The 14850-nt window shown below is 41.7% G+C and overlaps 1 pseudogene; it reads right to left on the bottom strand.

Moving 5' to 3' along the window:
* Nucleotides 1–8110: 8110 nt before the first annotated feature.
* Nucleotides 8111–8386, bottom strand: LOC144229841 (small ribosomal subunit protein eS28 pseudogene; annotated as a pseudogene).
* Between the last annotated feature and the right edge of the window lie 6464 nt (nt 8387–14850).

The raw sequence follows: 14850 nt of genomic DNA on the forward strand, positions 1-14850 counted from the left end.
CTGATGACTATATTTGCCTTGGAATATTTTGAAGGGCTGTCAAGTGAAAAGGAAGATTTACATTCTATGCCCCAGGGCTAGGGCTAGGGCTACGAGTGGGGAGTGGCAGCAAAAGTGAGGAAGATTTATGCAAGGTGAGGAAGAGCTTTCTATCAGAACTATCTGAAAATGGAATGAGCTGCTTAGAGGATGATTAGATACTCATCATTGGAGCAGTCCAGTCCAGAGGCCAAATGATCACTTAACAGACATTCATCAAACTGCATAGTTATTCATAAGACTCCTTCAGGGCAGGGACACACAGGATTTATTTTTGTCCTCTCAGCACTGGGCACAGTGCCTGCTTCGCCTGCTTCCATGCCTGCTACCTAGTAGGTACTCAGTCAGTGCTAGTTTTTAATGAAAAAAGTAATGGTAAGTTCTGAATTAATGTTTAATAAAATGAGTGCATTATGATAGAATTAAAATAAGCATCACGAGGAGGAGAAAACAAAATGATCTTTCCTGAAATGATATCCTGGTGGTTGCCATAAAAAATGGAATAAAATAAGATATATGAAAGCACTTTGCAAGCTGTGAATTAAGATATCAACATTTAAGTATTTTTAGTGAGTTCATCTTCTTGGCCCAGTTCTATGCTAGACTTTATGGGCAATTCAATAATATAAAAACCTAAGTCCCTGATTTTGAGAAACTCACAATCTAAGAAGACTACATAAATGTACATGAAATAATAGGAGAGGACTTCAGTACTAAATGTTTGATGCTATCTACATAGTAGTACCTCCTGTGTATAACAGTGTGTCCCCATTACTTTATTGATGACTGTTGACATTCCTGAAGACTCCAGTATTGACTCTAACAGTAATTTGGCTTATGATCTTGGGCACAGTCATAGCTCATTTATATCTATATCCTCACTTGTCAAATGGGAACAATAACTCCTGGTTTACTTTGAGGCCCAAATGGGATAATGTACTAAAATGTACCCAAAGTAAGCCATGCTCTATAAATGCAATTATAATCATCACTGTACAAGTATTTCATGTCTCTGCTCTTTTCATACTTAGCTAGTATTTGTTTTTAGTACATATCATGTTGATAATTGATACACAATTTATCCAACTTCCCCTACTTTTTCACCAAGGCAAAAATGAGCCTTCAGGAGCATAAATCTACTATTTGGGGTACCTGTTGAAAAGTGAGTTAAAGCAGACACTCCTTGGCAAAGCATACACATCCAACTATTGTAGATGGCAACAGGGTGGATGTGGGAGTGGAGGATGTGAGTTAGGGAGTGCAGACTCACTGGCCCTTTGGTGGTTAGCTCCTTTGTCTATGGTGCACTTCTCTTTCCAGAAGCGCTGGTCTTTCCAAAAGCTGCTAGCAAGCTGGGCTATGTGTCTGTTTTCAGTCTTCCAAAGCTGCCTTTTTTCTATTGACTGAATTGTGACCCCCCAAAATTCATATGTTGAAGCCCTAACCCCCAATGTGATCGTATGTAGAGATTGGGCTAAAAGGAAGTAATTAAGGTGGAATGAAGTCATAAGGGTGGAGTCCTAATCTGATGGGATTTGTGGTTTTATAAGAAGAGAAAGAGAGATGTCTTGTACTCTCCTTGAGCAAGCAGGGAGGGAAGACCATGTGAACACACAGTGAGAAAGTGGCTGCCTGCTAGCCAGGATGAGAGCTCTCACCAGAAGCCAAATCCTGCCAGGCCCTGATCTTGGACTTCCCAGCCTCCAGAACATGAGAAAATAAATATCTGTTGTTTAAGCAGCCAATTTACAGTATTTGTCATGGATGGCAGACTGAACTGACTAAGACACTTCTCTTCCTTCACACTTGGGGCACATGCAAGCTTGCACACAGAAGCAGTGGAGGAAACGGCTACAAATCAAGAGGAACAGAAACTCCACCCTGATTTGAGGCCCCTAAACATGGGGAACAGTGGAGTGTGGTGTGTGAATGACTGGTGCCTGTATTCCCAGACAAGGATCACTGAAAGTCACTGTTAGGTTTGTGGAATCAACAACTGTTTTCCAGCAGGGGGTCATTTGTGTTTTAAACTAAAGCCACATTTCCGAGCAAATAGTTGAAACCTTCTGTAGTAAGGCTGGCTTGATTAAACCATGAGAAGCTGAGTTGTTGAAGCAAGGAACAGTCTGTTTCTTTTTTTAGTGGTCAAGTTCTGTAGAAGCACTCTGTAGCAGATGGGATTATTTCTGTACCTTCTTCTGCAACGTTTTTTTTTTTCCAGTTTCTTTAGAATTAAAAGTAAATTAAAAATTGAAGTCTATTTAGAAATTAAACAAAATAGTTTTCTTTTTCTTTTCTTTTTTTTTTTTTAAGTATTACTGTTGCTGTTTGTGATTCNTTCACCAAGACGCCCAGGAAAACATTTGGTTCCCAGATGCTGTGTATGACAGGGCCCTTGTTCTCTCTCATGATCTGTGTGACCTGAGCTATGGATGTCTCTGGGAAGTGGTCAGAGCTACTTGCTGTAGACAATTTTCTCAGTTAGTGTGTAAAGGTTAGGATGTCAGGACAGGTGGGTGATGTAGGCTGGGAAGGATTCAGTGACATCTATTGGCCAATCTTGACTATCTGTAAGGCACCACTTTAGAGCCATTTGAGCAGATTTCTAAAAATACAGGGTCCTGGAATCTGTTCCCAGAAGATATGATTTGGTAGGCTGGTTATGAGACCTGGGTATCTGCATATTTAACAAACTCCCAGGTTATTGTGGTGCAGTCAGGATTGAAAACCCTTGGCTTTAGAGGGTCTCCACAATTAGGAGGTGGACATAACAGGATAAGTGCCAATGTCAGCTTTCCTTAACTAGATCAGTTCCAGACCCTCAGGCTGCCATGGTTTGAAAAAAGGCAATTATTTCATGCTGATGCTTGATATGTAAGGCAAATGAATGATCTGTCGTGGTTGCTTTCAAATGAAGAACTATGAAGTAGCTTATTGAGCTAAATGGAATGGGAATAGGTCATTTGCATATTGCCATTTAAGTGCCATTTATTAAGTATTTAACAAGTCCCCAAAGTGTACAGTAAGGAATTTTCCATTCTACTGTTTGGTCAGAAAAATTGGCCCTACCTGCTGATGTTATAACAGCTTCAGAACTTGAATCAAATTTTTCATTCTTTTGTTTATTTTTTCATGTTTTGATTCATGCCCATTCATTCATTCATCAAACAATGTTCCAGATACTGTGCTAGCTTGGGAGATAGAGTGAAGAAGTTAAGTATCTGCCTTTAAGGACATTAATGATTAAAAAAAGAAGTAGTAGCTGTCTAGCACAAAAGTCCCCAAAACAAAGCTGCATGTAGAGTGGAATGAGCAAAAGCGGCATGAAACTCAGAGAAATATATTCATTGTCATAACCCAGCAGCTATGTAGTACTAAGAACCAGACACTTTTCTAAATGTTTTACATCTATTAACTCATTTCATCACCAAAATAATCCTATGAAATAAGTACTGTTATTATCCCATTTTATAGATGAAGAAACTGAGACACAGAGAGATTAAGTAACTTGCCTAAGGTCACACAGTTATCAAGCAGCAGAGCTAAAGGGCAAAGTCTTTTTCATAACCACTTTTCTATATTTCCTTCCCTGTGATATCTGAAGTCTCCACCATTAGAGAGGCATTGTTTTCATTCACTGTTAACAATCAATGATGGTAACATTATTAAAGTATTAATAAGCATCAGGTACTGTACTAAACATTTAACATATATTGTTTTATCATTTAACCTTTACAACAACTATCTTCATTTTAGGAAGAAGAAGCTGAGAATCAGAGAAGTTAATTCATTGCTCATGGTCACACAGTGAGCAAGTGGCAAAGCTTTGATTTGAAACCAGTTCTGTCTGCAGAGCCCACATTCTTTTTTTTAATGTTTTCTTTTTTTAATTTATTTTGTGACAGAGAGGCAGCGTGAGCTGAGGAGGGTCAGAGAGAGGGAGACACAGAATCCGAAGACAGTGCAGAGCCCACATTCTTAACTGGTGTACTATACTGCTCTCCACAAAGTGGTGATGCAGTTAACGCAATGTGACAATGAGAGATCTGGAGTTAAAAGCATACGTTCTGGAGCCAGAATGTCTGGGTTTAAATTTGCTTGACAACTTTCAAGCTTTTGTGACTCTGAATCATTATTTTTATTTATAAAATGAGGAGGATAGTGGTACCTATCTCTTAGAGCTGTGGCGAGGATTAAATGGATTAATATAAGAAAATACTTGGAAGAATGCGTATCACATGGTAAGCACTATATAAGTATTGGCTATGACTAGCATTATTCTTTGACAAGAAGTAGCCACCAGCCATTTGATTTGTGAATGTCTATCAGATGTTAGCCAGCTTGCCACCCAGCAAAGCTCTGATAAGCTGTGCTATCGGATTTGCAAGGGGTCATGGTGGTATGGAGAAGGGTATTCCAGGCAAAGGCATGAAGGTCAGAAATAGCATAGAGTGTTTGAAATTGAGGCACACAAGGTTCTCAAGACAACTGGGGCAAGACATATAAGGAGAGTGTTCAAAGCAGAAGTCACATCATATAGAATCTTACATGCCACACACAAGGATTTAGACTTGACCCTTTGCAGAGATATAGAATGTTTCAAGCAGGAAAGGGACGTGACCCGTTTTGCATTTTGGAAAAACATCACTCTGGCTGAACTAGGGCAACTAGTAGCAGTGGGAGTGGAGAGGAAGGATGGGTGTCGGAGAGAATTAGGAGGTGACATTCACAGGGCATAGTGAGTGAGTGAATGTGGTAGGGGAGGGTAGAGAGAGGAATGTAAGATGACTCCCAGGTTTTCTGGCTTGAGTGTCTTGGGGACTAGTGGAGCAATTCACTAAAAGTACACAGAAAGAGAAGGTGGGGGGGGGTGGGGAGGAATAGAGATAATTGACCTAGTTTGGGACATGTTGAGCTTTAGGTGCCTTTGAAATACCCAGATGAGATAACCAGTAGGCAGATGGATATATGTGTCTGAATCTAAGGGAGAGATGTGGACTGAAGATAAAGATTTTAGAATCAGCAATATTGTATTTAAAACCACAGGATTGGTTGAGATTATGTAGCAAGAGTGTACAGAGCACAAAAAGAAAAGGGGCAGGGAAATAACCCTAGGTCAAAGCAACATTTAAGGGTTGAGCACAAAAAGAGGGGCTGGTGATAGAGCCTGGGATGGAACAGCCAGAGAGGAAAGAAAAGAATAAAGAGGAAAGGTTTTTGTTGGGAATTGGGGTGAAATTTTGCTAGTGTTTAGATGACATTTGTCCATAGTACTTGGGCATGTTCAAGTCCTTCACAGCCAGTCAGGTTTTTCCCATCATGGGATTTCCTAGGGAAAGATTTGCAAAGAACAGTAGGCAAATGGGGGACAAAATATCACTTAATAGAAAATCTGAAAATTCATTGCATGGCTTTCTAGGAAAGTTGAGTTTGCATACATAGCTTAGGTCATAGGCCTAAGTAGGGTTTCTATCTCCTTCTAGAACCTATCACTCTCTGGGTAAACCTGGAGGAAGCTGTAAGAACAACTGAGCCAAGGGCAAATTCTGTGACCCCTTGTCAACATAGCTGCCTGAAAGAGTGGCGATAGAAGATAAAGAACCCCCGTTTAATCAAAGAGAGAAAATAAACGGGAGCAGAAGAGGCACCAGAGAAACAAAGAGGAAACCTGTCTAGAGAGGGAAGAGAAAATCCCAGAGTGTGGAGAGTTTCAAGAGAGTGAAAAGCCGTTAAATTTTGATAAGGCAACAGAAGAAATTGATGGACTTCTCTCCTCATTTTCATTTCCAGTCCTTACCCCCCAGCACTGTGGTACCTACAGTAGAACAAACTTTCATAATAAGCTTAACTGTTCTTTGCATGCACCCTTGGTTTTCGAAGCTGGTGCAATGTGGGGCTCTGACGTACAGCCTGACCTGACTCCTTGCATGTTAGAAGCCATAGAGGAGGAGTTGTAAACTGGTAGTTGGCAGACATGATTTATTTGACCTGACCTGTGTTTGCCACGATAAAAAAAAAAAAATCAGGAAAGTACACATTAAAAAATCTGGATTTCTCTCGAAAAATAAGGAAATGTGACAAAGCTAAGCCTGCACCACGAATGGTCACAGGTCGTGGTTGTCATCTTTAGATAGACATGTGCTGTTTAATTTGCTGCATCCTTCCCTATTGCTTTACACCCAGGCTGCTTCACTCATTTATGCCAATAGCCTGGCATTTTCCAAGCACAGGACTTTGGGAAAACACTAGCAATTCATAGAGGAGCATGCATTTGAGCAGGAGTTGGCAAACCTTTTCTGCAAAGGGACAGATGGTAAATAATTTAGGCTTTGTGGGCCATGTAGTCTCTGTATCAACTACTCAACTCTGCCATTGTAGTGCAAAAGCAGACACAGACATATTTGTAAAGCAATGGGATTGGCATAAAACTTGATATATGAACTCTAAAATTGGAATTTCATATAATTTTCATGGTCATGAAATATTATTTTTTCATTTCTTAAACATTAAAAAATATAAAAAGCACAAACATTGTTAGCGCCCAGGCCACACAAAAATAGGCTGCTTGAGCAGGTTTGACTGCTAGTCTGTAGCTGGCCAACTCTTGACCTAGAGAATCCATATGATTAACATGGTAGATGGCATATAGATAAGAGGCTCCCTTCTCCCAGTTAGGACACATGATCATGCATATAAACTGGGAAAATACGATTATGGCGATAATAAAGACAAGACTGGCTTGAGGACATGATTTTGGTTGAATAGAGGTAGGATATGACATGGATTTGGCTTTATAAACAACCTCTACCCTCTACAGAAGTCCCAAAGCTATTAGAATGATCAAGTAGCCAGGCTGACTCATCTGAATTAGGATGGGTCCAAGGGATAGTTGTGTGTAGAGCTGGGGATGGGAAGAAAAAGGCTTTCTGAGGAAGGCCTAGTTCAACCTGGGCTGGAGTTTATAAAATGAGTACATGACAGAGCACACACACCTTATGATCAGCAATGCATCCTGGAGACCTTGTCAGAATCAACTAGGGTGCTGGCTGGGGAAAGGTATGAACAAGCACTGAAAGATGTTCCCACACCTCTATGTGGAGATGGAAATAAGAATCTTTTCTGCTATAGACTGAATATTTGTATCCTCTGCACCACCCCCCTCCATTCATGTTGAAATTCTAATCCCCAATGTGATGGCATTATGAGGTGAAGCCTTTGTGAGGTGACTAGGTTATGAGGGTGGAGCCTTCATGAATAGGATTAGTGACTTATAAAAGATGCCCCACTCAGTCAGTTAAGCGGCCAACTTTGGCTGAGGTCATGATCTCGTGGTTCATGAGTTCAAGCCCCGCATTGGGCTCTGGACTGACAGCTCAGAGCCTGAAGCCTGCTTCGGATTCTGTGTCTCCCTATCTATTTGACCCTCCCCTGCTCACGCTGTCTCTCTCTCTCTCAGAAATAAATAAATGTTAAAAAGATTTTTAAAAATAAAATAAAATAACTGATGCCCCGGAGAGACCCCTCATCCCTTCCATTATGTGAGGACACAGAGAGAAGGCACTGTCTAGAAACTGGGAAGTAGGCCCTCAGCGGACACTGATCCACTGGTGCCTTGATTGTGGACTTCCCAGCCTCTGGCACTGCGAGAAACAGACTTCTGTTGTTTATAAGCCACCCAGCCTATGGTATTTTGTGACAACAGCTCAAATAGATTATGACACTTTCCTTGTAGCTAACTTAAAAAAAACCTTGATCCCAATTATCAAAACAATACAAGGTAGAGTGGAAATGCAAGAAGCATAGTATAGTATAAAAAAGCCCATAAAAGCATTCCTTCTTTAATGTTTATTTATTTTTGAGAGAGAGAGAAAGAGAGAGAGAGAGAGAGAGAGAGAGAAGGAGCAGGACTGGGTGTGGGGCAGANTTTAAACCACCTCTACATAGTTAAGAATTGTATATATTATTTTTAGCTTACTCCCTGCCCCACTTGATCTTAAAATGTTCTCCATATCATAAAGTTTTGCAAACATGCATATTTNTATATATTTGTAATGCTATATATATATATATATTACATGCAGCATGAATGCTTTATTAATAATCGCAGATCATCCCTATGAGCCAAATGGTCCACCCAGATATCCAGGACCCAGACACAAGGTGAGCTCAACCTCAGAGCTTCTCGCTCTGACTCCAAAAAGGTAAACATGTCGCCCTTGCGCACGGGGCGTTTCATGTTGCAGCTCGTGTCATCCATGAACTCCATCCACTGTCCCTGCAAGCTGGTCCTGCCCAGCACCTTGGTGACCCTGGCCAGCCTGATGGGTTGCATACGGCTGGTGTCCATGAAGACGGCTCCATGGCAGTTGGACAGAGCCCAGCTGATATTTTAATTCCTAAATTTCTACATTTAAAATGATTTCTGTAGGGAAAATTTAGCTAGCGCTGGAACTATAGTGTCAAATGGTAAGTTCTTGCTACATATTTGTGTCTACAAAGTCGACAAAATTTGTGGTACTGATTTTAAGATCTATATGAGGATCTTCACTAGTGTATTCATTACCTTCACATTTTTCATTATCTTCCTTATTTGTAGTCATTTAACAAACATTTACTACCACTTACTGTATGCCAAATGCCTGAGGTGGATACAAAGAATCTGAAGATACAAACTGTGTTCTTTGGAGCTTAGTGTCTATCCAAAAAGACAAGACCCAAACACATCAAACATTACCAAATTCTGTTGGTAAGAATTTCCCTTACAGGTACACTTGCTAAAGTTCACCAGGAAGTATGAAGGACATTCCCTGCAATTTTGTAGTAAGAAAACAAACCAAACCACATGGACACAACTAACAAACACCACAACGAAAAACCTGGGAATTACCCAAAGGCTCACCAGTAGGGGACTCAATAAATAAATAAGTAAATAAATATTGGTGCCGTCATACACTTAAATGTTGGGGGATAACATTGGAAAGAATAAGTTAGAACTTTTGGGGTTGATACAAAAATATCTGTAATATATGTGTTTTAGAAGAAAGGGAAGCAAGAGTAGAGCCGTGGGTATAGTATCCCCTGTGTGTGTGTGTGTGTGTGTGTGTGAGAGAGAGAGAGAGACAGAGAGACAGAGAGACAGAGAGACAGAGAGAGACAGAAAGAGAGACAGAGAGAGACAGAAAGAGAGACAGAGACAGAGAGAGAGACAAAGAGAGACAGAGAGAGACAGAGAGAGAGAGAAAACAATCCCTTATCTACTTTTCCTTAATCCCCAAAGCTTTGAAAACAGAATATTTTTCTCCCAAATTTGGCTTAGATTCATTTGGGGGAAAACCTAGTGTTTACTGACATGTGGCTATTTGTGGTCTTCATTTATTCCAAGTAGTGTGATTTTTCACTTTGCTCCATAAATTGTAATGTGAACATGTCTAATTTATGTCCCTGTTGTCCCCAACCCTGCTGAGGGAGTGACATGCTAAATGTTAAAGGCACTATATCACCATGCAAAAATCTTAAAAAATGCTGAATTCAACATATTTCTGCCCTCAAGGGTTTAGGATAAGCAATTATGCCCTGTAATATAGATACACATATGTATGTTAGTATATGTTANTTTATTTTTGTTTTTTAGGGTTTATTTATTTATTTTGACAGAGGGAGAGTATGAGAACATGAGAAGGGCAGAGAGAGAGAGGGAGAGAAAGAATCAGAGTCAGAGCAGAGCCTTGTGTGGGGCTTGAACTCACAAACTTGAAATCAAGACCTGAGCCGAAATGAAAAGTCAGACGCTTAACCAACTGAGCCCCCCAGGCGCCCCTGTATCTCTCCATATTTAAAGTTGATATGAAAGCAACTAAATTTTGAAAAGAAATACATCTAAAACAAACAAAAGTAGCTAAAACAGGAGAGCAGTCCATGATAAGAATTAGGAGGTGCACATGCTGAAAGCCATACACATTTGGTAGGATGAGTGATCCCTGTAGCCTGTGAGAGCTACAGAAAACTTGCGTGGAGGTGATGAGACTTACACTAGACCCGACACTCATGTTGAATTTGGTTGGTAGAGCTGATAAGGAGTTCAGATGGGGAACGTGGTCTCATAGAGGCAAGAAGGTGAGAACGAGCTCCTGTAATCTAGGAATTTAGGAGACCAAGTACCCAGAAGGTACAAATGCCAGAAGAGTGAAAGGTGGCTTCATTTCTCACTTATATCTGACCCTGAGTGGTTTCCCAGCAACTGGAGGGTATGAAGTTACAGCTTGTCTCCTACTTCCAGCCACCTCTAACCTCCATTTATTCCCTTTTCCTCTCTCCCTTCATGGGCTTTTCATTAAATAGCTTCTCTTTTCAATTATTAGGACCCCAGCTGATGCTCTAGAAACAATTACCACTGACGTTTCTGTGTATGCGAAAAATATGCAAAGAATCATTTTGGGGAGAGAAAGTTTTTGGAAATCGGGTAGTCCACCCCTCTTATATACTAGAAAGGGAATATGAGGACATGAGAGATAAAGCATATTCCTTTCTTTTTTTATTTATTTCCGAGAGAGAGAAAAACAGCATGAGCAGAGGAGGGTCAGAGAGAGGGAGATGCAGAATCCAAAACAGGCTCCAGGCTCCAAGCTAGCTGTCAGCACAGAGCCCGACACAAGGCTTGAACCCATGAACCATGAGATCATGACCTGAGCCAAAGTCGGATGCTTAACCAACTGAGCCACCCAGGCACCCCGATAAAGCATCTTTCTAAGTTGCATAGCCCACTGATAGAGAGCTTCAAATAAAACTGTCTTCCACCTTACAGACCAGTTTTAACCTACTCTTCTTCCTTTTGTATTTACTGGTGGTACAATTGTTTCCCAGACTAGCCTGTGATCTGCTAAGACTCCAGCACGTTATTGATGTCCAGAAAAGGGGAAACAAACATAAAAGCTATAGAACTGGGTGGTCACTAGAGAACCATCATGCTTGTGCGGATGGGAGCCTGATTACTAGTGAGTTGCCATGGCAACATCTGGGCATGCATTTCAGGCTCAAGGGAGAAGATAGAATTCTCACATTCTGCCTGGCCTCTCATTCCTGTCAAGATGGGATTCATCACTCAAAGCGCGTGGACCTCCGACTGTCAAGTGTGTGTCGGGGGCGTGCAGGAAGAGGGTGATGGGAAGGTGGACATTCTTTTCTTCCTGTTTGCAATGTCTTCATTTTTGAAGGTGAAAGGAGGGAAGGAAGGAAGGAAGGAAGGAAGGAAGGAAGGAAGGAAGGGAGGGAGGGAGGGAGGGAGGTAAAAGGGAGGGAGGCTGTGCCCTGTGCCCGAGGCCACGGGCACAAGGAGAAGGAAGGGAGGAAGGGAGGGAGAGAGGGAGAAAGGGAAGAAGGAAGCTAGGGAGGGGAGAGGCTTTTTTTCCATTGGTATTTTGCTTGCAACAAAACACTTTGCTGCCATTAACCCTTTCTAGCCTGGAAAAATTGTTCCCAGCTGTATCTTTCCTTGCAAATCCGGCTCTCCTTAACTCTTCTCTCCTGATTTCATATGCTGCAGTAGATGCCATCAATGGTCTGACATGGCTGAGAGATTCATAAACTTTTGTAGCAAAAATAAATCTTGTTTCTCTTAGAGGGCTCTCCTCACCTGGAGCAAAACCCAATGGTCAGGGTCAGCAGTGAAACAAGAAATTTAAATGAGGACAGGTCTGGGCGGGGGAGGTTGGCAAGGTTCTGGCTTGGATTTGAATTGCTTTGGGATCCTAAAGTAGGGAATGGATCAACTTTAGCTCAGACCTCACAAGCCTCACTCTCCTAGCCCAGCCTACGTGCCTTGCCAAATCTCAGTGGGGTTCTGAGAAGGAGAAATTGTGGCCTTGGAAACTGAGAGTATACCACATGGTCATTTTGGGGGGAGCCCAGAGTGATGATCTAGAAGGCATGATGATCTAAAGTGGGCAGGGTAAGGAAGCAGAGCAAAAGGTTGTTGATAGATCTGAGTGCTGGGTGGTGCTCTTCTAGTGACAAGGCTCAGTTGTTCAGTCTGAGAGGTGGGAGGGATGATGCTATCAGCCTGAGTTTCTACCTTTCTCTGTCACTGACCTCTGAAACAGTGAGGACAGTCTGTCTATTCCCTTTACTCCACACACACTAGGGTTCCTTTGCACCTTCCATTTCCACGATTTCCTCTGCTTGTGTTTCCCCCTCCTGTTTCCTTCTGCTTAGCCAAATTCTAGTATGTGATTCAAAAGCAAATTTCTATTTCCTCCATAGATCTTTTCTTATTTGCCTCAGCCCATGATAGTTACCCGTTATGCAAAGCTCACTTTGATTTTTCACTACATAGTTAATATCTCTGTGCCTTGATGGCATGGGTGAAGAAAACAATAGCATCCACCTCTTAGGTTTCTTATAACCACTAAATAAAATAGTGCATTTTGTAAGTATTTAAGGGTGCCTGCGTGGCTCAGTCAGTTAACTGTCTGACTCTTGATTTTGGCTCAGGTAGTGATCTCGCAGTTCATGAGTTTGACCCCACCTTGCGCTCTGTGCTGACAGTGTGGAATATGATTGGGATTCTCTTTCTTTCTCTGTCTCTCTCAAAATAAATAAATAAACATTAAAAATAAGTGTTTAACAGGGCAGATTCTGAAACATAGTAAGTGCTCAATAAGTCATATCTGTTATTATTATCATAGTGGGGCATTACATAGTCCCTAGTTAAGACCACCGTACGTCACTCGATGTGGTGCAGAGTAATGGCATTGAAAGCAGCAGTTAAGGTATCTACTTGTGCTATGGATACACAAGAGAATCCCTTGCCTCCCAGAATAGGTAAAGAATAATAGTTAATGTTCATTGAGTGCTAACTGTGAACCAGGCAAAGTTCTAAGTGTTTTACTTGTACTAACTTGTTGAATCTTTATAAAACCAAGCATTCAAGGCTATCATTATGATCTCCGGTCTACTGATGAGCAAAGAGGCCCAGAGAGGTTGGGTAACTGGCTACAAGTCACACAATTTAGCTAGCAAGCAGTAGCAGAGCTGGAGACGAACCTAGACAATGTGGCTCCAGAGCCTGGACTCTTAACCACTATGTTATGCCCTTGCAAATTAGAAGCTGAAGCCCCAGGGAAGCCTATGGAGAGGGAAGAGGCCATTTAGGAAAGTGAAGGGGGATTCAGCTGGAGAGTGTCCAGACTCTTAAGAGAACACAGGTTTTGGGGTGGACCATGTCTGCGGAGAATGAGCCAGCGCTGCGTGTCAACTGGTTGCACTTCCGCTCCCTTTACTGTCTGTTGCAGGATACTTTCAGCTGCACACAAGAAGCCCAGCCTGGGAGTCTGTGGCTGTCATAATGACTCACTGTGAGGAAGGGAATGGGAGATAAGGGAGAGAGAGACCAGCATTCCGAGGCTGCAGGCACAAGTAGAGCTGGGACAGTGGCAACGAAGCTGGGAGAGACAACTCTGCCAGCTGCCGTCTGGCCACTGGGATAGGAGCAACTTTCAAGAAACTCAGCTTCATAAATCAAGGCTCGAGGTCTTATCTCTCACTTCTTTCTTGGCTCCTTCTTGGCCACAATCCTGTTGTTTATCTGGAAGGAATTTCGAGTGTTACACAAAGCTGAGAGGGAACATAAATACTACTTGGTTTCGATGAAATAGTGCTCAGAGGGGGAGTGGAAAGCTCCTGAGAGCCAGGGCTGGGTGGGAGCTTTTGAAGAAAGGGGAACTGTTACAGTTCCCAGACCTTGAACCACAGGAGCTGGGTGGTTAGGAATCCTGACCTACCTCAGTTCATAACTCTGCCCTAAGCTTTTGTTACTTGCTTTGCTTTAGGCTGTTCTCAAATCTCTGGTGACTTCACAAATACTTGGAATACTAGGTTCCACCAGAGGAACTGCTATAGTCCCTATAGGTCTTACTGGTAGGGCATTTACATGGTTTCTCAATCATAGGGAATATTACACAGAGCCTTGTTCCTAAAATATCGACTGCCACAATACTGGTCATCCTACTATTGGCACCTAAAGTTTTTGAGTCTTGGAGTTCTTTCCCCATCTTCAGGAATGCCCATCTAAAACCTAGAAGGGTGTCTGAGGTGCATCCGGGTCAACTCAGCTCATCTCTATTAAACTGTGAATACTCTTTGATGCAGGTAGTGTATAAATTAACCTGAAGCTATGGGTTCTCTGAATTCCCTGCAATTTTTATTTTATTTTATTTTATTTTGTTTTGTTTCTTAATTTTTATTTTATGAATTTTATTTTATTTTATTGAAAACATTTTTAATGTTTATTTTTGAAAGAGAGACAGCAGGGGAGGGGGGAAGAGAGAGAGGAAGACAAAGGAGCTCAAAGCAGGCTCTGTGTTGATAGCAGAGAGCCCGATGAGCGGCTCAAACCCATGAGCCGTGAGATTATCACCTGAGTGGAAGTCAGACACTTAACAGACTAAGCCACTCAGGCGCCCCTGGATTCCCTGCAACTGTATGCAAAGTTTAGTGTGTCTGTGTATATGTGCATTTTTTTAAAAAATTGACTCATTGTGAAGCTCTTTTTTTAGGCCAGAGTGTAAGTCCTTTGTGTTAATACTTGAGAGTCAGTGTATCACAGTGAAAGAAATAGGCTTTAGAGTCCAGAAAGACCTGGCTTTGAATTCTGGCTATACCATTTAATAGCTGTGTGATCTTGAACAATGTATGTAATCACTCTGAGCATCATCCCTTTATAAAATGGGAAAAATAACAGTGCTTAACGTGAGTTGGTCTTGTCAAATTGCAGTGAAACAAGGTAGGTCAAGTGCAGAACACAGTGCTGGGCACAAA

Source organism: Crocuta crocuta, unplaced genomic scaffold (genome assembly GCF_008692635.1).
Source record: "Crocuta crocuta isolate KB4526 unplaced genomic scaffold, BGI_CrCroc_1.0 scaffold1230, whole genome shotgun sequence".
NCBI classification, from domain to species: Eukaryota; Metazoa; Chordata; class Mammalia; order Carnivora; family Hyaenidae; genus Crocuta; species Crocuta crocuta.